Raw genomic sequence first — 14514 nt, forward strand, 5'->3', positions numbered from 1 at the left:
GCCTTTTGAATGTTAGGAAGGGAAGAGATGGCTCATTTTTCAAGGAAGACTAACCCATAGGTCTAAGGAGTGAATCAGTAGAAAATAGTTCATAGGAGAGGTGTTCAGAAATAATGGTGTCGGCGATATGGTGATTTATAAGAAATAAATATTTGGTCTTTTTTCTACCATTCCTGGCTCACAGTTCCCAAGACCCTTGGGATTTCTGGAGCAATAAGAGCAATGGGAACATTATTATATTGTTATCATACAAATTTGGTCTCTCGTCCTCAGTTCCTGAGAGCTTCAGAGACACAAAGGTGAAACGGGTGTCTTATTATTCATAACAAGTTCCTTTCCAGAACAACAGAGTTGATGTTAATGAGGTGACTTTTGGAAAGCGGGAAGGATGGGAGCTGGTTGCCAGGGAAACCAACCTTGAATAGAGGGTTGGAACTTTCAGCCCCACCCCCTGACCTCTGTGGAGAAGGGGAGGGAGTGGAGATTGAGTTCAATCATTAATGGCCAAGGATTTAATCAATTATGTCTATGTAATGAAGCTTTCACAAAACCTTGAAAGGATGGGGCTCGGAGAGCCTCTGGTTTGGTGAACCTGTGGAGATTTGGAGAGAGTGAAGTGCTCAGAGGGGGCATGGAAGCTCTGTACCCTTCCCACTACCCGGACCTATGCAGCCATCTTCCATCTGGCTGTTCCTGAGTCATATCCTTTTATAATAAACTGGTAAGCTGGTAGGCAAAACTTTTCTCTGAATTCTGTGAGCCATTCTAGCAACTTAATCAAACCAAAAGAGAGGGTCATAGGAACCTCTAATCTATAGGAGGCGGTTAGAAGCACAGGTGATAATCCATGCTTGGGACTGGCATCTGAAGTGGGGGGTGGCTGGGGTAGTCTTATAGGACTGAGCCCTTAACCAGTGGATCTGACACTATCTCCAGGTAGATAGTGTCAAAATTGTATTGAATTGTAGGACACTCAGCTGGTGTCTTGAACGTTGCCTGGTGATGCTGTGGCAAAAAACTCCTCCACACATTGTAATTGGTGATCAGAACTTTTAGTTTCAACATTTGCTCTGACAATGGAGTTTTTATTTTCCCATCCTGTGCTGGGGGAATAAATAGGTATAACTGTTGGTCTCTGCACTCATGAATCTCAGAGCCTAGAAAGAGTGGGCTGATTGATACTCAAATAAACATTACAAATAAAAAGATGTGATTGTAACAAAGAATGTTCTCTGAAGGAGAGAAGTTTAGGGATTATGAGTCTCGGCTCAGAGAAATTTGGCTCAGGAAGTTGGAGAAAACTTCCTGAGGATGGGATGCCTGGGTGGCTCAGTGGTTGAGCATCTGCCTTTAGGCTCAGGGCACATTCCCAGGCCCAGGGATTGAGCCGTGCATCAGGCTCCCTGTGAAAAGCCTGTTACTCCCTCTGCCTATGTCTCTGCCTCTCTCTCTCTGTGTCTTTCATGAAAAATAAAAATAAAATAGAATAAAATAAAATAAAATAAAATAAAATAAAATAAAATAAAATAAAAAAGAAAACTTCCTGAGGAAAGGGGGAGATATTTGAATAAGCTCTTCAGGTAGGTGGATAAAATGTGGCCATTGGGTTACCTAGACTCTTACATAGGCTGGACAAACTCATATTTCTTCATCAATACCCCTGGCTTGGGATGTCCGCCAAGTGTGACTCTGTCCTATAGACACAATTCAGTTCATCAGCCCATGTTAGGCTGATCTTTGTTCCCAGGTGTAGGGCTCATGGTTAACATGCAAACCAATGCTTCTTGAGTCTCCTGTACCAAAAATTGTGCTGTTTCTCAAGAATTTATTACATGAAGTGCTCATAATTTTATAAGCTTGCTAAATCCTAATGTTATTAGGATTTATTTACTTTATAAATAAAGAAATCTGGAGTTAGAGAAATGAAATGTCTTGTCAAAATATCTTCCATAAATGATGGGGCCAGACACTGAATCTTGGTTTGTTTGAATCATGAGATTATACTCTCAACCATTAAGATAAATTGTGTCCCAGTTTTAGGGGAAAAGTGATATGCTAGATGCCCTGAAAACACACTTAACACTCATAGTTTAAAACCAGCACAGGGCAACCTGGGTGGCTCACTGGTTTAGTGTTGCCTTCAGCCCAGGGCCTGATCCTGGAGACCTAGGATTGAGTCTCACATCGGGTGCCCTGCATGGAGTCTGCTTCTCGCTCTGCCTGTGTCTCTGCCTCTCTCTCTCTCTCTCTGTCTCTCATGAATAAATAAATAAAATCTTAAAAATAAATAAATAAATAAATAAATAAATAAATAAATAAATAACCCAGCACAATCTCTGCCCTGGGTCAACCCTGTTAGGTAGAAGGTATCTGCATTCATGCAGAACATACTTTAGACCACAGGCCTCACAAAATGTCATCAAAACAAACAAGGATTTTTGTCTAAGTGCATAGAGCACGAGGAGGCATTAGAAAAATGAAGACTTTCTCCCTACTGCCCAAAGTTCTGAGTTGGTTAATAGAATTGATGGGACAGGGCCCACTGGTCCCTGAGGTTTATTAGTCCAGTCTTTGAGCTGATCCAAACTGTAGGCACTCCACATAGAGGCCACAAACCGCAGGTGGAGGCCTCACTGATCGCCCTGCTTCTGAATGGCCCCACAGGACAGAAAGACCCCGTGGCCTCAGAAAGAGTTATGAGCTTTGGCATCCTGTAGGGAAAGGAACAGGCATCTTCCCTCAGTCAACTGCCCTTCACAGGCTGAGAACATGATTCATGAGAACTATTTCTTTCTTTGGATGAACCCTCTGGCTTTGCTTTGGGCCAAGGAATAAGTTGGCCACAATCAACTCCCCTGAAAAAGTGGTTTCCCCACCACAATAACTCTTCCTTCTGAGGACAATGGCTTTGCTCAGTGTGGTAAAGGGGAAGTTTAACCAAAGGAAAAGCTGAGCCCGCACTGATAAAACATCACTGTTATCAACAGACTGCCAGGCGTGAGAGCTGGAGCACTGTTACCCTGCGGTGACTCCAGGAGAACCCTCTCTATGTGTTTCCCAACTGCCCCTCAGCGTAGATGTGGTCCCCCAAAACTCCTGACAGTGCCAGAGTTCAAGCAATTTGGCCTTCCTCTCCAGCCCTGCTGCAGGCCACACGTAATTATGTTCACCGAAGTTCACAGTTCACACACTTACTAAAGGATGTAACACTCACCTTTCTGAAGGTGGCCTGTAGGGGACCATGGAAGCCACTCAGGGCTTGGAGTAGCTCCTGATGTTGATTTCCCCATGCCTATTATATGGCAAAGAACTGTGATAAATGCTTGTATTTGTTCTCATGTTTAATCCCCACCAAATTCTATTAAGAGAGTAGTAGTTGTCTATTTTTAGAAATGCATTTAAAGAATTAAGCTAATTTCTTCAGGAACGTGGATAATCACCAAGCGGGTTTTCAACCAGGGCTGTCTGATGCAGAGGGATGTGCTAAGGTGGTCGTGCCAATGTCTCTATTTTAATACCTGAACAGGTCTCAGAGAAGAAAGAATGGAAATCACATATGTTCCTATTTCCCCTAAATCCAAAAGTATAAAGTTTTCCTGATTAAGAAACAGAGATGCCTACGTTTTTAACCCCAAGTGGGAAACTGCCCATTTAGTTGACACCTTCACTTGCAGGGAGACTTTTTTTTTTAAATCAGATTTTATTTATTTATGTATTTGAGAGAGAGAGAGAGAGAGGGAGAGAAAGAGAGACAGAGAGAGAACATGTGTTGGGGAAGGGGCAGAATGAGAAGGAGAATCTCAAGCACATTCCATGCTGAGCACAGAGCCCAATGTAGCATTTGGTCTCACAACTCTGAGACCATGACCTAAGCCAAAATCAAGAGTCAGAGGCTTAACCAACTGAGCCACCCAGGTGCCTCACAGGGAGATCTTTTAAGTATGAAGATGGAATAATGTGGGGGTAAGAAGCATATCCTTTCATCTCAAAGGGGAAGAGTAACATGGGGCTGGTTCTCTTAGCCCCACTCCCTGCCCAGGCAGTTAATGTGGGTACCAGGGATGCCTCTGAATCCCAGAAGGCCATGCCTCCTTCACAGGTCAGTATTTCTCTGTCTTTGCAGAGTGAAACACTCACTCTAGAGCAGCAGGAGCAGAAGAGCCCCTAGACATCATGTCACCCACGCACTTGCCACAGCTTCCATCTTCTCCTATTTTAATCACTTCAAGGTAAAAAAAGGAATCCCTACCTCACAAAAGCATAATTTCTGAATTGAATTCTATTAAACAAATTAACTAGATGAAGATTTATTTTTGGTGTGGTGTGATAGGCATACACAGAGACTGCACAAAATGGTCTTTAGGAATATGGGAAAATATTAGAACATCTTCTTTCCCCCTTTTAGGTTTTTATTTGATATATAACTTATAATACACACAAGTAAGTATACAGCAAGTTAACAATGTAGGCATGAATGCTATTTATTTAAAAAATGAATATACAACAAGGCACCTGGATGACTGTCAGTTAAGCGTCTGGCTCTTGATCTCAGTACAGGTCTTGATCGCAGGATCATGAGTTCAAGCCCTGCAGTTCCACACTGGCTTAAACAAACAAATAAACAAACAGAAATGAATATGCAAATATTTGGGAAAATACATAATCATAGAGGTTTTTTTGTGTTGACAAATGGTATTTTCATAAAAGTTTCAAAACAACCGTAACCTAATGGAGAAATTGATGTGACTGGAAAGCAGGGTGAAGTACCATTGGGATGATTGCAACACTGTATTTGCCCCTTATCCTAGGAAAGAGGCAGAAAAGGTGCAGAAGGAAAAGACTATTATTAGATATTATTATTATTAGTGGTGGTAGTAGCACTGGATAGACAAATCAACTGTTTAGACATTTAAACAATCACTTGGTATCATTTCCATTTATTTATTTATTTATTTATTTATTTATTTATTTATTTATTTTTCATTTCCATTTATTTAGATATTGTTGTTAGTAGCACTGTTTAGATAAGTTTATTTGAATTTTCAGAGTTCCTTCCTCTTCTTTTTTGCAGGATTTTGGAATGTCTTAAAAGCTGCATCTAGAACATTATTTCTAAGGACAGAGGTCTATACAGTGAAGGCCTGCGGTTGTTGGGATCTTCCTGGTTCTCCCAGCAAATCCTCTCCGTACTGCCCCTACCTTAGGGTCTGAGGAGGGAGTGCTGGGGAGGAATGGGAGTCCAACCTCATGCGTCTATCTCCAGTTGCTCCTCCTTCCCTTTTTCCTCATTCAGAGGACCAAGGCATTGTTCATCCTCTTCCATCACCAATCTCTGCACACCTGCAGATCATCAAAATGTCCTCTGGGGTCAAGGTCCTAATATTTTGTCTGTCACCTCCTCTCTGCCTCTGCCAGTGTGACCCTACTTCAATCCATTATCATTTATCGCTAGAGTTCCATGACAGCTTCCTAAGCTTCCTCCTTGCTTCCCGACACGCCTCTTCTAGTCAAGTTTCTAGATTTTTTTCTTAAAATGTTCCCTGAGCCTTTCCCTCTCCTCCTCTAATGCATTATCTTTCTTGTCCTACAAAAACTTGTTCCCAGGCTTTGTTAACTCAGTTCCTAGACCATAAGAGCAACTGATCTGTGTGTCTGCTGCACCGTAGCACTTATCATCCCGTTGTCCACTGTATATTTACATACCTCTCTACCCTGTTAGATGAAGAGCTCCTTGAGGGTCAGGGACCGTGTCCTCTCATTGCACTCTCTGCCCCAGAGGCTCTACGCAGATTTGAACACCACAATAACTCAGCTGAATTCCTTCCTCCACTACAGGTCTTGACTGTCTCAACTCCTTGAGGGTCACGCATTTCCTCACAAGGGAGTTTAAGGTCACTCAGACAGATAATGGCCATCACTGGATCCAAACAAGATTGGCTTACTACCAACATGGTTCCATTACGGGTTAAGAAATGCACACTGTTTTGGAATCTAGAAACAAACCATCCCATATGAAGCATGTGAATTCTGGTCAGAGTAGCTGGGACTCCAGGGAATCACAATCACTCATTCATAATTGGACCACAAGATACACACCTCTTTTCTGTGCTTAACCTCCACCCTCTCTTGGAGGGTCCAGGGAGCACAGGTGGGAATGGCAAACACAGTTAGAATCAACTGGTACATATGTAAAAGGGAGACAAAGGCCAGAAATACTGAGATGCATTTCAGAGATTGACATATTCTGGGATCCCAAGAAAGAAGATATCTGGGGGGGAACCCACATTGGGTGAAGGCAGTGAGGGACGGGCTATCTGGGATTTAGGTGCATCTTACCAGGATACGGCGATTCAGGTTTTTCTGTTATACTAGTTATTCTTTTCTCACTATTCTTCTTTAGATTCTTTTCTGTACTCTTTCTTCCTCTGCCTTCAGAGTCATGCCAGCTGATTTATATCTTTTCTAGAGATCCAATGAAAGGGGAGTGGTTACCATTACCTCTGGGTAGTGGGAGACAGATGGAGCTAAAGGAGAGAAAACTAAGGACCTGAAGGAGAGCCACTTGGCTGGCTAATTCTCATGCCCAGATTTAAAGCTTTAAGAAGCTTTTTTTTTTTTATTCTATTTATTCATTCATGAGAGACATAGAGAGAGAGAGAGGCACAGAGACTCAGGCAGAGGGAGAAGCAGGCTCCATGCAGGGAGCCCGACGTGGGACTCGATACCAGGTCTCCAGGATCACACCCTGGGCTGAAGGCAGCATTAAACTGCTGAGCCACCCAGGCTGCCCTTTAAGAAGCTTTATTAGCAAGGACAAGGGATTGACCAATGTTCTGAAAAATATCAGTCATGGCTGCTGCAAGAAGACCGATCTCCTTAACTCTAGCTAAAATTCACTGGATGGAAGAACCTCAGCTAATTTCCTCCCTCTGACAGATCTTATCCATGGAATGGAGAATGATGTTTTCTGAAGGTTACAAAGCTACCTGCACCAGTGGGAATGATGACTGAGCCCTGGCATCTGGTTGGCTTTAGTGAAAGCAAGAAAAGGGTCTTGTGTTGGGTTTAGAACTTCTGCATATGGTTCCATAGATTGTGTTCTGTTCAACTTCAGGAGATGCCATTTGCTTAATCTCTATAAGGTGATAATCACATACCCTCTAATGTAAATAACCCCCCCTAAAATTGAGCTGTGTACAGGCTACCTAAAGGGAGAGGCTCTGAGATGCCAGAGTAATCCTGGACCTCCTGTAACATAACTCCCATGGTTCAGTTGGATGAGCTTGATTTCTGGTTGAAGGATGCACCCAAACTCTGGGGGAACTTCTCTAAAACGAAAATCAGGACCCGTGGCTGACAAAAGATTTTCTTGAGAGACTCTGGTGTCAGAACTGATGTCATTTGTTTGCATAACAAAATCCAAACAAATAAGGCAATGTAAAGAGATTTGTTGTTGCACTGGAATTTTAGGCGGATGCTTAGGGTAGGAATAGTTCTTATTCAGCATTTTGGTAGTGTTGGGGCCAACAGATAGCAAGTCTCCACCAAAGCACGAGATACACAGGCATAGGGATATCCCAAACCACACTTCCACTCTACTACACTGGGCAGTTGCTGATCTTGCCCCTGGGTCTAAAGAAAATCTCAACAGGCTGAACAGGGGAAATAGGTTTGCTTTTGACTAGCATCTCCCAACCCAAACTTGTCCATAAGGGAGTGTGTCCCTTTGGCCCACCTGTGACTCAGGCCACTGCCCGTGTCCTTCTGCTCTGCCAATCTGAAAATCTGCATCTTCTTTCTTTGATCTGGGCCACCTCTGTGTGATCTCATCTCCTCTCATGGCTTCAGTTACAAGACATAAACTGCTGATTTTCATAACCGGTCTTATCTCCAGCCCAGATTCTCCTCTGAGCTCCAGACCCACACTTGCAATCATCCAGTGGACAGCTCTAGTTGGACATGCCATACTGAGCCTCTTTCTCCAAATCCACTTTATCAAGATGAATTGATATTTTGTTCTCTGCCCCTCTGTGACCAATCTGTTCTAAACTTAGAGGTGAATTGATGAAAGAGACATGATTAACATTGGCTCTTAAAACCCCCAGAATTTCCATTTTATAGATGGGAAAAAAATGAGACATGAGGCTGACATACACTGAGCCTGGAGGGTAAAAGTTTCATATAAGGTCATTTATACTAAATAATAGACTTGCAATCTCGATGTATATTTTTATGAAGTCCAAACTTTGAAATCTGGTTTAAGTATCAGTTGAAATGATCATTACTATGCCCATAGGGTTTTAGATAATAACAGTTACTGCCTCCAACCATCAACTCCTGCCAAACAGCCTCCAGAATTTTGTGTTTCAGGTGTGTAAAGATAGGCCTCAGCAACAACAACAAAAGTGTTCTCTCACCAATACTTAAAATTTATGTCCAATACTTAAAATAGAAATGGTAAAGAATGCATTGCCTTAGGTAAACTGTATCTGTTTATGATAAACCAAGGTTTGCAAGAGGATATTTAAAAAAAGACTCAAGACATATCTCTTTCGTACTTCAAAAGCCATTTGGTCCTGGGTCCAACAGGCAAAGTGGTTATTATGGTCCCATGTGGGAAAAGGCGGGTGAGGTTGGAATGTGCCCAGTAAACATGAAACCCCATCCACAGAGCTCCACTTGCTCCCGCTGCTCTGGTGAGGCTAATTGGAGGAGAGCAACCTTTTTTGAGAAAGGAAAGAAATTTCTGGATTTGAAGCAGATGTCTGGACCTTGCTGAATCTACACTGCAGGCTTTTAAAGGAAATATTGCAATAATTAGGAGTCCGGTTTGAAGTCAATGTGTTGCTGTAAAAATTAAGGATGTTTATAACTGTGGGAAGGTTCTCTTTAAAAACCCAATTCTGATTCCAATTTGCTAGCAAATTGCATCCTGGCCCCATGGAAGGAGTGATCAGGGGACCTGTTTAATAGATCAGGATCCTCAGTGTCCGATGAAGAGGAGGGTATTCATTGATGTTGATGAAAAGTAAATATGAATTCTCATGTAGCATCCAGAATTTAAACAGAATGTTTTCTCAGTTGATTTAAAAAAAAAAAAAAAAAAGAAAGAAAGAAAAGAAAAAAGAAAGGGAAGATGAAAAAAAACCCAAAAAGCCAAACAGAAAAGACAACTTGGCTTTCCTTGTGTGGTCCCTGGAATGGGAAATCTAGCATTTGCTAAAATCACCACAGTTTCTCAGATATTGCTTGGTCAAGAAACACCATATTATACTCAATTTCAGGATGGTCAAGGACAAGAAATTAGACAATATGTGGATTGAGTTTCCCTGCAGGCATGGATAATTATTAAGTATGTGGGGAAAAAGTTTGACTTGCATATACCAGGAAGGGGAAAAGTTCTAAGCTTATCTATCAGTCCAGAATCAGATCTTAAGCAGAAAATGCTGTAGTGAAGGGGGGTTGGAGGTACATGCACCCGAGTGCAAAGCCAGTTTCTATTACATAGTTTTGTGACCATGAAGTTTTTGAAGCTTGATTCATCAACTATATTAGGGGTCATGATATCTACCTTTCACTATTGCTTTGAGTATTGATTGTAATAGCATATGTAAAGCAATTGTGGCGTAGGCCACGTTGTAGGTACATAAGGTACACGCCGCCTTACTTGTCAGGCTCTGGTCCTCTATTCATATATCAGTAGGTCAATGTCATTGCTGGGACAATACAGCTTATAGCAGTACAGAGATGAAGGAAAAGAAACTATATTAGAGTCAGCTAAATGTTCCTTAATATCCTATCTTCTTGTTAGTGATAGAACACACATTCTGGTCCCGCACAGGATTTCTCATCTAAAAACTACATTTCCCAATGTGACCAGATTCTACCAGTGGAAGTGAGGATGTGTACAACTTCTGTACTGCGCCACTTGCCTTCTACCTCTTCTTTCTCTTCCCACAGGTAAGAACATGTACACAATGACAGTAAATCAGCTTTAGCCTATAGATGAAGGCAATATCTCAATAGGTGGAAAAGATACAAAAATAGGAGCCTGGGTGCCTGGATGACTTTGTGGAGCAGAGCTTCTTAGGCCTCTGGGATCATCTGACACTTCAGACTCTTATGTTAGAGGAAACAATAAAACTATTTTGCTTTAGTCTTACTTATTTTGTTCATTTTAAAAAAGATTTTATTTATTTATTTATTCATTCATATTTATTTATTTATTTATTTATTTATTTATTTATTTGAGACAGAGAGAGAGGGAGGGAGGGAGACAGAGAGCAAGAGAGGAGGAGAAAAGGGAGAGAGAGAGAACCTTAAGCAGACTCCCCTCTGAGCATGGAGCCTGATGGAAGGTTCAGTCTCATGACCCTGAGTTCATGACCTGAACCAAAATCAAGAGTCAACCATTTAACTGCTGAGCCACCCAGGCACTCCTGTTCTGCTCGTTAAAGCACCTAAACATATACCCTAACTACTACAGGAGCCTATCTGTACTGTGTTTTAAAATATAAATTATGTCACGTCAGTATTCTGATCCAGAAACTGCTATAGCTCCCTATTGTTCATCAGTGAATTGCATTTAGGGCATTATAGGCATCACTGGTGGCAGGATTAGGAATGGGCAACTCTGGGGCTGAGAGGAGACCAACCTAGAGGCAGCGTGGCTAGGGGCTCTTGAATAAAGGGAGATAATTCTGGAGAGGTGGGCTGAGACCACTTATGAGGTGCCCATATGATTACAGAGCCAACTTCATACTGTTAGGCTTAGGAAGTCGTTTTTGGGACTTCTATCTTGCCTGGCTGGATTCCAGATGACTGAGTTTGATATCTGTCTCTAGGCCTTCATCTTTTAGAGAGCCCTTTAGAATATGCAAACATACATTGAATCGGCACTGATTCGGGTCCCTGGGTGGCTCAGCAGTTTGGTGCCTGCCTTCAGCCCAAGGTGTGATCTTGGAGTCCCGGGATCGAGTCCCGCATCGGGCTCCCTGCATGGAGCCTGCTTCTCCTTCTGCCTGTGTCTCTGCCTCTCTCTCTCTCTCTCTCTCTCTCTGTGTCTCATGAATAAATAAATAAAATCTTTAAAAAAATAAAAAATAATAAAAGAATTGGCACTGATTCTAAAAACTGTCCTCATTGTCCTGAATTATCCCAGTAAATTTGAATTGTGAGTTTTCCCTATGCTCTTCAACATTTGATTGCTCATTTATTAATTCAGAGCTCAGTAATTTAACAGAGTTCATTGAGCATTTACCATGTGCCTTGTCTGTGTCAGATACTGAGACTACAGATATGCATAATAATTGGCCCTTATTTTCACGGAGTATGCAGTCTAGAATCTATTAATACTCATTGTCAATAACTGGGCTTCCACTTCATGACACTGTTGTCACACAACAGTGTCATGAAGTGTTTGTCAATAGAAAGAAAGCCTTTGTCTTCAGGAAGCCCACCATTTACAGCTATTATTAGACACAATCCTCACTTAGTTCTGCCTTGTAATTATAGAGTTGTGTTGTATGCTTGGACCTACCACTAGAAGAGTTCTTTGCTAGTGGAAACTGTGCTGACTTCATCTCTCGTCCTCTCCCTCTCCACAGAAAATATTTCTGGCCTAATGTATAGTAAATATTCTGCAAATGTTTGTTGAAATTAAATCCATGCAGCAAAAGACATCTCTTCAAAATTAGTCATCTCCATTCTACAAAACCAAAGGCACATGTAGAGTCATTTTTAGTTTCTCAATCACCATTAACCACCATTGAACTAGTTATTACCCAGGGAATAATTTTAAAACACAAAACAACCATATCTGCTTTGATGCTCTTCCTCACTTTTCCTTGCTAATGGGACAAGATGGTGATAATTCATTTCTTCTCAATGTTTTCCAGAAACACTTTTGTAACTGGTAAAATTCAAGTGGTTTTTCAACTTCATTTATGAGGCAGTAACTACGTGAGTGGTTTTTACACTTCATTTATAAGGTAGCAACGAAGGTACATGTGTAAAAGTTATTCTGAACTAATTTTTCAAGGCTATCTCAATTTTCAGTACCAAAATCCACTTTGCATAAAAGACAAAAAAATCCATGTCTCGAGACAATACTTTCATCTCAACTCATTTTGTTTAGAAGTAGATAAAATTAGTTTAGAAAAATGCATCCCCATGTTCTAATAAAATACCAACTATAATAACATTAATTTTGTCAGTGTTAATTAAACACAAGTCTAGTGTAGAGTGACACATACAGGCCAAAGCTACAGTGCTCCCAACCAATAAAAAGAAAGTTGAGGAGCTGATCTTAAAGAAAACCCTTAACATATCATTCAGAGGCTCAAAGAAATGTCCTGACGAATTCATCAAATACAAACACTTGCCTAATACTAGTCTCAGTTAAGCGTGGTGCCTCCAGTACTTACTCCAAATATGAAAACCAATGACCTAACGTAGTTTTTTTATTGGTGATTTAAAAAGAAAATGCAGGGTTTACTTTAGTTGGAAGGGGGATAAAAGTCAAAATAACTGTCTCATTAGAGAAATACTCAATGGTCTTCTCTAACTCAGGGCCTTAAGGCTTTTCACTTAGACAATTAAAAGAGCCTCTTAACTGGCCTCCCTGCCTCCCCCTCTCCTACATAATCCCTCCTGAATACTGAGGCCTGAATGAGCTGTCTGCATTATATATTTGACACTATCGCATCACTTCTCTTCTCTACTTAAAGTCTTAAAACTCTCCATTACTTTCAGATATCATAAAATGATCTATAGCGGTGCACTCCAAGTGTGGACCCAGGGACAAGGCCTGGCCCATCCTGCTAAGTTTTCATTGGTCCACGGCTACATGAGACAAAGGAAGGGCAATGTGGCAGGTTGTTCATAAAGCTACGTTGATTAGAATTTATTTAACTTTTTAAAAAAGTTCTGTTCTTTATTCTGAGGTAATATCGGTCTGACTTTTGGAAACCCCTTATTTTATGAAATAATGGTTATGGGTGGTTTTTAAAAATGGCAAATTTAAAAGTTGAGGTTGGCCAGAGCTCTGTGATGCTTCTTGCTGCCTGAGGCCCTGGTCCCTTCTCACTGACCATGCAGATCTCTCCCATGTCCTCCATGAGACTCATGGCCCTGGGTTGTCCACCGCTAATCACTGCAAAGTCACCCATGCAGGCCCCCTGGCTCTCATCTCAGCTCCCATGTTGCACAGGAGCTAAGGCAGCCTAAAGAACACTGAGACCTTTCTTTCCTCACTGTGCCTATTTATCTCCAGGATTGGGCTAGGGCCACCCTATGTCTACAGAGGCAAAGGGGTAAGCAGGGCAAGAGCCCCTCCACCCATTATCTCATGATAATCAAGTTAGGTATATACTGCGATTATACCCACTTGTGCAGATTAGGAAATGAGGGACAGTCAGCTTTGTACTCACAGTGCCATGCCCAGGAGGAGGGAACCCCACTCTTATTTGTTCATCTTTCTATCCCCAGCATCTAGCAAAATCAGGCACGTAGATAATATTTGACAAATGCCTTGAGTAAGTAAATAAATGATTTTTCATTTTTTAATCATAAAAATATACTTTATTTTTTTCTGACAATAAACATACTTGTATGTCATACAAAATTCACACATGTTAAAATGTAAAGAAATAAAAAGTCATCTGAAGTCTTTCCCTTAAGAAGGAACCTTGCTAACAGTGTGATGATCATCATGTCATACATTAATGGCAAATATATGGTCCCTTTACAAAAGTGTCCTATACGTTAGATATTATACATGTTTTCCATAATGTATTTTTCATTCAATAATACCTCATAGCCATTTTTTGTAACCAAAAAATATAGATCTATATATTATAATATTAAAAAATTCAGATTATTGAGCCATTTGGATCTACCATGGTTTAACCATTTTTTTTTCTTTTTAACCATTTCTTTACATCCTACAAATGTCAATATGTTGTTTTATTTTTATTTAGTTCAAAATATTTTATAACTACCATTATAATTTCTTTTTTTAACAGAAATAATTAAGTTTTTTGGCTTTAAATTTATAAATACTTGAGTTATTTTTCAAATATATTTTTGCTACTCATTTTTAGTCTAATTCTGCCATAATCAGAAAGCCTATGTCATATGATCTCAATTTACTTAACTATTTCAAGATTTACAAAAAAAAAAAAAAAGAAAGAAAGAAAATGGGAAGCCTGGGTGGCTCAGCGGTTGAGCGTCTGACTTTGGCTCAGGGTGTGATCCTGGAGTCCCAGGATCGAGTCCCACATCAGGCTCTTTGCTTGGAGCCTGCTTCTCTGTCTATGTCTTTGCCTCTCTCTCTGTCTCTCATGAATAAATAGTCTTAAAAAAAAAAACTGTTTCGAGGTTATTTTATGTCCCAGAACATGATTTACCTTGGTAGATGTTTTATGTACTCTTGAATTTAATTTGCATTGTTACTTTTGCATTACATATTCCGTAAATGTCAAATTGATCAAACTGGTTTATGGTATGGCTCTA

General features: G+C 40.7%; 1 long non-coding RNA gene across 4 annotated transcripts in view; it reads left to right on the forward strand.

The window, feature by feature from the left end:
- The first annotated feature begins 438 nt into the window (after positions 1 to 438).
- Positions 439 to 14514, forward strand: part of LOC112664793 (uncharacterized) — a 30873-nt gene continuing 16797 nt past the window's right edge. For all 4 annotated transcript variants that reach the window (XR_003139978.3, XR_003139979.3, XR_003139977.2 and 1 more), the window contains exons 1-3: positions 439 to 721; positions 4124 to 4229; positions 9842 to 9960. This is a non-coding gene — a long non-coding RNA (uncharacterized LOC112664793). The remainder of the gene's footprint in view (positions 722 to 4123; positions 4230 to 9841; positions 9961 to 14514) is intronic.

Source organism: Canis lupus, chromosome 17 (genome assembly GCF_003254725.2).
Source record: "Canis lupus dingo isolate Sandy chromosome 17, ASM325472v2, whole genome shotgun sequence".
Taxonomy (NCBI): Eukaryota; Metazoa; Chordata; class Mammalia; order Carnivora; family Canidae; genus Canis; species Canis lupus.